Here is a 10000-nt window from a genome sequence, read left to right as displayed (position 1 = left end):
AATTAATACAATAATTGGACATGGAGAGAAAAAAATCCGAATATTTGGATGACAATCAGATACATTGTTAAAAGTTTGAATTGCTTTTCGACGTTCTCAGTCCTCACGGTAAAATAAACCCAATCATTAATTTTGTCATTAAAAATGTTAGCTCATTAATATACCTAATTCAATTTACACCCGCTATAATCAAGTCTCCTTTGAGCGCCACAATAAAACATATAGCGCTGTGCCAGTGTATTAACAGTTTAATAAAAATGGCATATTTCTGCATTCAATAATAATACATTTGTTGGAAAGAGATTTGTAATTGCTGTTGGGAATAACATATTTGAGAAATATTTTTTGACAATTTAACTAAAGTATGTAAGAGTATTTGCTAATATTTGTAATATTGTTTTAATCTTGCACTAAATTTAGAATCTGCTTCTAGTCTTATAGTTGATGCCCTTTTCCACTGTTTAGTTGACACAGTATCACAGTACAAGATTTCTGCACAAGATTCATTACAACGTGCAACGTCGTGACAATTTTTCTAACAGGGTGCGGTCACAAGAAGTCTTTTCATATCAAGTCATAACTTCTCGCTCTTCCGTTACTTGATTATGTCCATCTAATTCTCAGGTTTAGTGTTGTGTGCGTATATATATATATATATATATATATATATATATATATATATATATATATATATATATATATATATGTATATATATATATATATATATATATATATATATATATATGTGTGTGTGTGTGTGTGTGTGTGTGTGTGTGTGTGTGTGTGTGTGTGTGTGTGTATGTATACATGTATACATATATATATATATATATACAAATATATACATATATATATATACATATGTATACAAATATATATGTATGCAAATACATATGCATACACACACACACACACGTGTATGTGTGTATATCTATGTGTGTGTGTTCAGTTGTTAGATTTGCGAAGTCATGCTTCGCCCGGGCCTTTTCTCTGGAGTGGCCCGGCATGTGTGTATATATATATAGTAGTTGCTCCTTGGACCCCCCTGCCTCCTCCCCTATTGGCACCCCCCCCCCCTATGAACCTAATGTGTCATAACAGGAAGTGCCCTAATGACTTCCGGAAGTAATTACCGTAATCGATTACAGGAAATCAATAACCATGACTAATGATGGAGAACACCCACACCTGAAGGGTGCCCACTCAATAATAATAATAATAATAATAATAATGAGAATACGAGAAAGAGAAAGATGAAGAAAAACAACCAAACATGGATCCTGTTGCCACAGGTCAATCTGTCATCCTAAGAGCAGGTGTCACAGGTTCCACCACCCCCTCACCCTAAAGCACCATGGACAAAATAATGAGGACTGATGTGGGTTTGCTAGCCGATGTGATTACGGAGTGGAGGTCTATCCTTGCTGAAAAGTACGATCTGGATATAGTTAACTATGTCAGTCTTCCCGGGTATGCATACGACGCATTCCTAAAAATGACAAAAACAAACCTTGAGCTTATATCCGATCCAGAATTAGCTCACAAAATTGAGCAATCTGTGAGAGGGGGACTGACATGTGTTCACCCTCTCACGGTAGCAAAGAACTCACTCGTTAATCCGCATCATGACCCGCATAAGGAAAGTAGCACCTACATACTCTACCTTGATTTCAACAGCTTGTATGCCACAGTAATGTCTGAGAAACTACTATATGGTAATATCCGGAAATTACCGCCCTGTGAAAAGGCCGAGTTCATTGCATCGGGGTTAACCAACCACGACGAAAGCGGTGATATTGGGCACTGGGTAGTGGCTGATCTCAGAGTTCCACCCGAATTTGCGAGGAAGATAGACGAGTTGCCCGTCCTCGTTCATCACATGAACATAAGAAATCAGGACATATCCCCATATAACAAACAACTTCTCGCATCGCAGAACAGACGTTTACCACGCAAAAACCAAAAGCTTGTGGCTTCACATTTTCCACAGAAGGACCATCTCCTTTTACCGAAACATCTGCAGCTTTTAATTGACTTGGAGGTGGAGGTGGACCGAGTAAGTGATGTGTACTAATTCTCCCAACGTGAATATTTATCACCTTATATTCACGAAAATATTAAGGAGCGCAGGGAAGCCACTGATAAAGCACAACAGTTGTGCTTCAAGACGCTTTCAGTCTTTGGATGGTGTTTAATGAACCCTCTAAAGATACTAGAACATGCTAGCATGGTGTACAATGCTTCTTCATTTCTCAAAAAGATTCGAAGCCCATTCTTCAAAAGATCCATCCCCTTAGCTCTGAACAGAGTGATAACCATTTCAAGGGTAAAACCTTTTAGTATGGCTCATCCACAGTATACTGGATTGACCATCTTGAGCTGGCTAAATTGAAATTGTATAACTTTTATTATAAAGTTTTAAAGGCGTATTACAGAGATCGGGTGCAGCTCTACTACGGCACCGGCAGCTATATCTTCTCTGTGGAGACATATGACATTTATAAAGAATTGTCCTTGTCTCCTTTGAAAGAGTGGATAGACACTTCTAATTTTAGCCATGACCATCCATTATACAACCAGTCTGTTAAAGGCAAACTTGGATTATTAAAATCTGAAACAGGAGATTCCGATTAAAGAGGCAATATGCCTAAAGCCCAAGACTTATTCCTTGCTCCTAAATAACGATCAAACATCCACAGGTGCAAAGGGAATTTGTCGGTCTGAGAAGAGGAAGCTAAAACACGACAATTTCCGTCGCATTCTTCATGAAAAAGAAGTGCATTTCTTTAAACAAGTGATCATTAGCAACACTGGAGGTCAAATGATGACCACACAAATGAAAAAGCGCGGGCTGTCTTTATATGATGATAAACGTTGGTATGTAAATGCCTACAAATCGCTAACATATGGTCATCCGGACATTAAACACCTTCCCGAAGCAGCGGAGAGCGAAGACGGGGATGGGTAGGAGGAGGAGGAAGCGAGGGGAGAATTCGTGCACGATGTGGCAACCGATACGCGCGAGAGCGAGAAGGGGGTGGGGGAGGAGGAGACCATGGCAGCAACAAGGGAGGAAAGTTTAAACCATCCATGGAGAAAACGAGAGTATCTCCGTCACCTCCACTTTGCGTTTGTTGTACACAACAACAACATGAGGAGGCAATGATCTGGCAACCAAAGACCACGAAAGCGCAGAAAAACGCAAACTGGGAACCCCTTCATCGAGGAAGCAGAGGAAAATAGTGATGATTTTATTTAAAATGGTTATACTTATTGCATGTACATAATATTTTCTGTATATAGTAATCAATAAAATAGGTGGTGTCTAAAATCTAAGTCATTCTGTCATTCAACATGTCGCACAGTACTCCATACTCCTGTTGTAAGGATAACTTGCTAAATCTCTTTGCTCACCCTGCAAGAATAATAATTGCAGGAGTCACTAATTCAGGAAAGACGCATCTCACCACAAAAATTGTTGTGTACTATCAGAAACAGTTTGACTGTATAATCGTATGTGGGAGTGAATATCATCCGCTAGAAAAGGAAACCTCTTTGTCTGACAAACTTATTGTTAACAAAGACGTTATAGATCCCATCAATCATAAGACAAAACCGAATGACCGCATATTATATATACTGGATAATTGCTTTATAGAAGCGGCTAATAATGACATTATAAGTAATATCTTTACAAAGAGACGACACAAAAACTTATCTGTCGTACTCCTCGTTCGAAATATTTATGAAAGGGAAGCACAGCCGCAACATTTCACTATATACCTCTCATTTTATTTTGCTAAAACAGGCATCTCGGGCAGTTAGAATGTCTCGGTAGACAGTTATATGGTAAAAGTGAAGCCAAACGGTTGGATTTTTATAAAAAGTTTTTTCTCTCGTAATCTCGTGGTTATTTACTCATAGACCTCGCTTGTGAAACTCTAGATAAACTGCAATTTCGCAGTTCTAAAGGACTTGTATGAAGATTATACAAAGCCCTAAGGCCTAGGTGGAATACAAGTGCTGTTAGACGCCGCTCGCGCACAATTGGGAAAGGATAATATTACACAATCGGATATGAAAAATGCCTTGTCATCGCAGCGTGTGTATACTCTTCACAGACATACTCGCAAAAAAATCCCACGTCGCCAAACAGTGGCTATAGGGCCTTGCAAAATCTTAACGTGTGATATGGCAGACATACAAAACTTATGGCAAAACAATAAAACCAATTATATGATATAAAGCCAATTATATGAAATAAAAAATACGGAGATATTTAAAATTCGACAGATTGACAATCGTCAAAACAGAGTCGGTTATTATCTGGAAGATTTAAGTGGCGAAGAAGTCCAAGGTTTGTGTTATCGAGAGGAGCTAGTCCCGACATCACTGCCAAGTGTTTACCTGTACAAAATCCTGTCATCGAGGTGGGACAGAAATAAAAAGCAGAGAGAATATCTTGTTAGCTGGATCGGATGTTCCGACAAATTCAATTTATACATTACAATTAATATTAGACATGCAACCCACACCACACCAACCCACACCACAAGGCAGCCCCTCACATCTCGATTTGTTGATTTACTATAGTTTATCAGTTAGCTAAAGCCAAAACGACGTTCGGGCTTTATATTACAGCTGGATAAACAGATCAATTTCATTCAAATTTCTAAAGGAAAAACTTAACCACGGAAAAAAGCATTATTGAGAAATTGAAACACTATCGACTTGCTATCGCACCGGGGAAATATTTTATCCAATCTACTCCCGCTTGCTGTAAATGCATTTACATCTTCAATTTGATAAGACATATGAAAGAGTATTGTTCCAAAGTCCACGGTCGACCGACATCTTACCCACCTGGTCTCTTACCTCACCCCCAACAGTAATGATACTAACAAGATTAATGATGGTGTCAACAAGAACATTAAAATCGCCTCCGGATATCACAATGACAGCTAAAAATACCGCAATTAATGGCGGGCACGCGAGCGTCGGCGTCGGCAGCTGCGGGAGCGAGCGCACGTGTTGTCGCAATGTCCGTGCGGGAAATAGACGCGGGGGCGGGCTCGGGCGCTCGCTAATTATCCCACGCTCTACTTTTCGCAAGAAAATAAACAAAAAGAATGCGAGAAAATACGGGCGTTCCGCTGCTAATGAGGCAATAAGCGTACCCCTTCCCTCTGCAGCTCTGCAAAGGCTTGAAAAAGCAATCCCAGGCAACGATCAGAATACACCGATAAATCCCTCATTAGAACACTTGGTATGAATTTTCTTCAAAACAAATTAGCAAGATTATGCAAAATATCTCTTGGAATTTTACCGTAAGCAGTCTTTAATACGATGGGATGAATTAGGTCAGATACAATCTCCTATAATGGGGTTAAATATATTCGATGTTATCAAGTATTTTGCATCCTCATCGTCGCACTCGTTTCCTGTAAAAGAAAAGGAACTTTTGAAAATATTACAAAATTTTGCGCCAATACCATTTGATTGCATACGCAGTCCAGCGGCTAAGCGGTATCTCACAGGTGTTCATAAGGCAGGTGGGAATATGAAAGTTAAGCCAATGTCCACCCTTATGTCTGCACAGAGTAAGATGCGTTGGAACCCCTCTTAATGGTCTCGAGAGAGGATAAAACCGGCGATTCTATAATCAGAAGCGTGTATAAGACGCATTAACGGCATAAACATGAGCGAGAACGGAGAACTCTTAAGCAACCTGTCCTCGAGCGGGAGCACAAGCGGTGTATCCAACAACAGCAGCAACAGCAGCGACGATGAAGAAAATAATGTGTCATTCAAAGTTCTAGGTAGTGAGCTTCGAAGAGAGGTGATAAAATTTTATAAGGCTCAGTAAAGACATGATATTATTGTGTCATTGTGGGAGACATGTCGAGCCTTCCTTGCAAACCACTCTGAACAAGTCTACCAGCAAGAAGTTGATGATGCTGTAGAAAATTTAAAGCATGCCTCCCAGCAAGAAGCACTACGCACAATTTCAAAATGTCGCAGGCTCTCCAGTTTATACAATCAAGTCTATTGCCTTTGAAATGGGTTATCGATTGTGTACAAAGGTGCACAGATGATTATAACGCATTAAGTGGGCAGGGTGCTGACATGCACAAGCAAGTAACGACAGGACCCTATGGGTAGAAAGCGAGGATGCGAGCGGTGATGAGTTATACTACTGCCTTGCTTGTGCAAGAAGACGGCCGAGGAAGTGTCTCCGCGTCAGCACGCTGCCGCTGTTGATGCCGTTCCTCATTTTGTCAGGCGCTACAGAGAGATAATTAATGAAGAGGAGGAAGAACGACCGTTAATGGAAGCGCCTTCTGTCCGTGCGAGGTTAACTCGCGGGGATTATCTATACCCCCTGTTCATTAGAAAAGGAGGTATTCTCCAGCATGAGTTGCAGAAAGACACCGCCGTATGCGTCATTGCTAATGCATGCGTAAAGACTGCTTATGCTACATTGGTCATGGAGAGCCCTGGAAAATGAAATTGCCATGAAACATTTAAAGTCCAGTATGGATAGACATTATGTTGATGGATTGGCGTGTGACGGGTCGGAGAACCGACGAAGAAATTTGGGTGAATGTCTCGATTCATTCTTTAATCAGCTTCAAGAGATGAATATTTGGATCTTATTTCCAGTTGAAGTGGAAGGAGGCAGTTGGAGCCATGCATACATTGAGCTTTTACAAGACTTTGCAGCACGGTGTATGCCTTTGAAGATATCTGTCGCTGCTGTGCGTGAGCCCTCTCCTTTTGCCTGGACCGGACATTAGAAACAAACAACCCAGGTATAATGAAGATGATGATAAGGAAAACGGTGAAATTCCTGCGAACAGCGGCGGACATCGAAGCTACCGAGGCAGCTGGAAAATGATAATTAATATCTCATGTTCTATGGCATTTGTACTTATTTGATTTATATATATGTTATCATTAATAAAATAAGGTTATGAATTACTCCTTTAGTCTTATTATCCTTTATATCTTTGCTATAAAGGGTGAAATTATTGATGCAACTCTCAGTCTGTCATCAACTTCTACCAAGGAGACTGACAATCAGTACATATACATTACCAGTACTGCATCGAAAGATGTTTTCTCGCACAACACTTCTAATGCATTTGAAAACGTCATTTTGCCGCTAATGTTGGATCCTTCCATGGATTATGAAGTGGCACTGGTTAATTTTTTGCATCCCAAAAATTACTACAGCATCATAGCAAATTCAATTAATTAGTGTTTGTGATAACAGTGCTCACCCAATTATGATTGACATGTTTAAGTACGTCCCAAAATTTAGCATGCTGAGTCATGTGAGAGAACCAAATATTATGATAGATATGATTAATAAAGATATATCGGAACAAATTGCACCGAAATTTGGCATAGATGCAATTCAAAAATATATGCCGCAGGGGAGACTTCTTATACATGACTGGGAAACAGAGCGCGTTCGCGTAGAAATTATCGTTCACACAGTGGGTGATGGTAGGGAAACACGCTGTCATCCCGATATGGCTGTTCGCTTCTCGCCTCGTCTGGCGCACATATTAGGGTTTAGCGAAAGAAAAATATATCGCTGTTATGTTCCTCGCACAGTATCTGTTCATTATAAATGGTTATTATATAATCAGAATACAAGTATGAGACCACCGAGAAATGATGGCGGTGTGGACTTTATGTGTATTCAGACATTGTTGTTCCTTATCGATTTGCGGAACAGCAGGTAAACATCTTGGATGCATTTGCTTTGCAAGGTTCGAGTACAAAAGGGTATACACCCACACTTTATAAAGAGCTCTTAAATAAGACTTTAAATTCTGTGGGGGTGCGCATTACAGATCATAATGGTTATCCAATTGTTTTCGAGGGAGGATGTTCTATTATGCTTATATTGCAGATAATATCACGGTAAATAAAGTCTGCCCGTATATAAAGACAGTCCTGGTGTGTTTGCTTTATGCATAACAAAGATAGATACTATTTTGATTTCCACCATGTATGTAAGAGCACCCTTTGTCCCTCCCACTACCGAAGAATTCATGATAATATTTGAACAATGTGAAGGGTTTGTGTTATTTCCCTATTTTTGAGTATGGTAAGCACGAGAGTGCGAATAGTGTGTTCGGGCTTCACTCCGCTCCGAAGCATTAGGCTTCGCAGCGAGGTGTCGCCCAGAGATAACTTGTGAACCACCTAAGCTATGACCATCTCACTTAGCTTCGATCTCTGCAGCACCTCAGTAAGTGTCTTGTTTTATTCTGATATATTTTCTGTTTAGCTTGTTTGTTTAAAGCATTATTTTTTGTTCAGTTATATTGTGTACTTGGGAAAGTTATGGCAAATGTATAATGTATATTATACCCTTGTTTACAGCCTCTTTTGATTTGTCTGCTTCATGGAATGTTTGTCTTCAAGCATTGTGAGCGCATAACAAGCGAGGAACCGTCCCAAGATTCGTGCTGGCGAAGACGGATTACTTATGCTGTTGCATCCATGAGCAGAAAACTAGTGTTATAAACTTTTGTGCTTCCATTATCAAGGATTTTATCCTTTTGTGGTTTTTGTATCTGAGACATTTCTAAGTGTATATATTTTTGAATATATATTTTACAGTATGAAGCTTATTATTTTGGTTAAAGCCCTTTTGATAAGCCATTCCAGTCCGGGATAATTTAAAAGAACAACGTGGATTTATGAAAGTAATCAGAAAACCCCCAACAAACAACCGGAATCGCAGATTAAACAGTTTCAAGGAGGGGGTTTGGGGGACATGAATGTATACAAGTCTTATGACCATTACAGAAGAGGTGCCGGATTATTATCTTTTCTCGGAAATATTGGCAAGAGATTAATTCCATTTGCTTCTAAGCTTGAGGTCTATGAAAAAGAGGAGCGGAGGCTGTCAAACATATCGGCGCGAGAGCAATGAGAGGGGGAGGAGGAGGAGGAGGAGGGGTGCGTAAAAAACAAAGAAGAGTGAAGAGATTAACGATTCGACAAAGTTGTTCAACCTGTAAAATAGATGTTTTTTCTTTGACTTGGTTAGTCTTGCCTTGCCGCCGTGTCGAGTCGTCGTCCTGCCTCTTAATGCAGGGATAAATGGGTCTGTTGTAGATAATTATGCAGAATTCAGATGGCCTCCCGGGCAGAATTGTTATATTGACCTGTCAAGATTGGTTCTGGAGATTAAGGGTAGTCTGAAGAAAGGAGATGACCTCTCATTGGGCGATGATGATTATGCACTGTTGTGCAACTCTGCAATGCACTCACTAATTAAATCTGTGTTGGTTTACTTTAATGGTCAGCAAGTAGAACAAAATTCTCTGCATAATTTTTCGTCCTATGTTCGCATAGAAACGGGTATGTCTCCTTCCTTCACTGGAAAAAAAAAAAAAAAAAAATTGGAAGATAATACATATCATAGTTCTAGTGTAGTGACCTACAAAGGATTTGTCCCCACGAGGACGGGAATGCACGAGTCCCCCCGGAAAGGATGGGAAATAACATCTTCCCTGGCGAACTAGATCCATCAAGACTGCGGCCTTTTTATATATTATTTGTTTCATTGATTTTATTAAATTAGATTTTAAGTAAATCATTCAGGACTTAAAGCCCGTTTTCTTTCATTTTTATGTACATTTTTGAGAACTTTTTTTTTAGATAAGGGAAATAGCTTGTTTTAATTATCTTTTCTTTTAATTTTTGTTTTTAGTTATTTTTTATAAGGGGTTCGCTTTTCATAAAGTAAGTTTTACCTACATTTATAGATTTAAATAATTTAATTGGTCAGCACCATCTATTGGCAATTTCCGCCCAAAACCCTCTCCTTGCTGTAGTCCTCCGCCTAGGCTACCGTTTCATTGGGGGCAAAGATTATAAATAGGCTGGGAATCATGGGCTTCGTCCTCAGATCCTCCTGAGCTCTTTCTGTGACTTTCCCTTATGCTTTTCTAGCCTGTACTCGCAATTCTG

General features: G+C 39.6%; 1 long non-coding RNA gene across 1 annotated transcript; it reads left to right on the top strand.

Annotated features, from left to right (window-relative positions):
- Nucleotides 1–8117: 8117 nt before the first annotated feature.
- LOC113814437 (uncharacterized) lies at nt 8118–8643 on the top strand. Its single transcript, XR_003476487.2, has 2 exons — nt 8118–8267; nt 8402–8643. It is a non-coding gene; the product is annotated as an uncharacterized lncRNA (long non-coding RNA).
- Nucleotides 8644–10000: the final 1357 nt, after the last annotated feature.

Source organism: Penaeus vannamei, chromosome 4 (genome assembly GCF_042767895.1).
Source record: "Penaeus vannamei isolate JL-2024 chromosome 4, ASM4276789v1, whole genome shotgun sequence".
NCBI lineage: Eukaryota > Metazoa > Arthropoda > Malacostraca > Decapoda > Penaeidae > Penaeus > Penaeus vannamei.
Note: the sequence above shows the minus strand (reverse complement) of the source record. Positions and strands in the feature narration are given on the sequence as shown.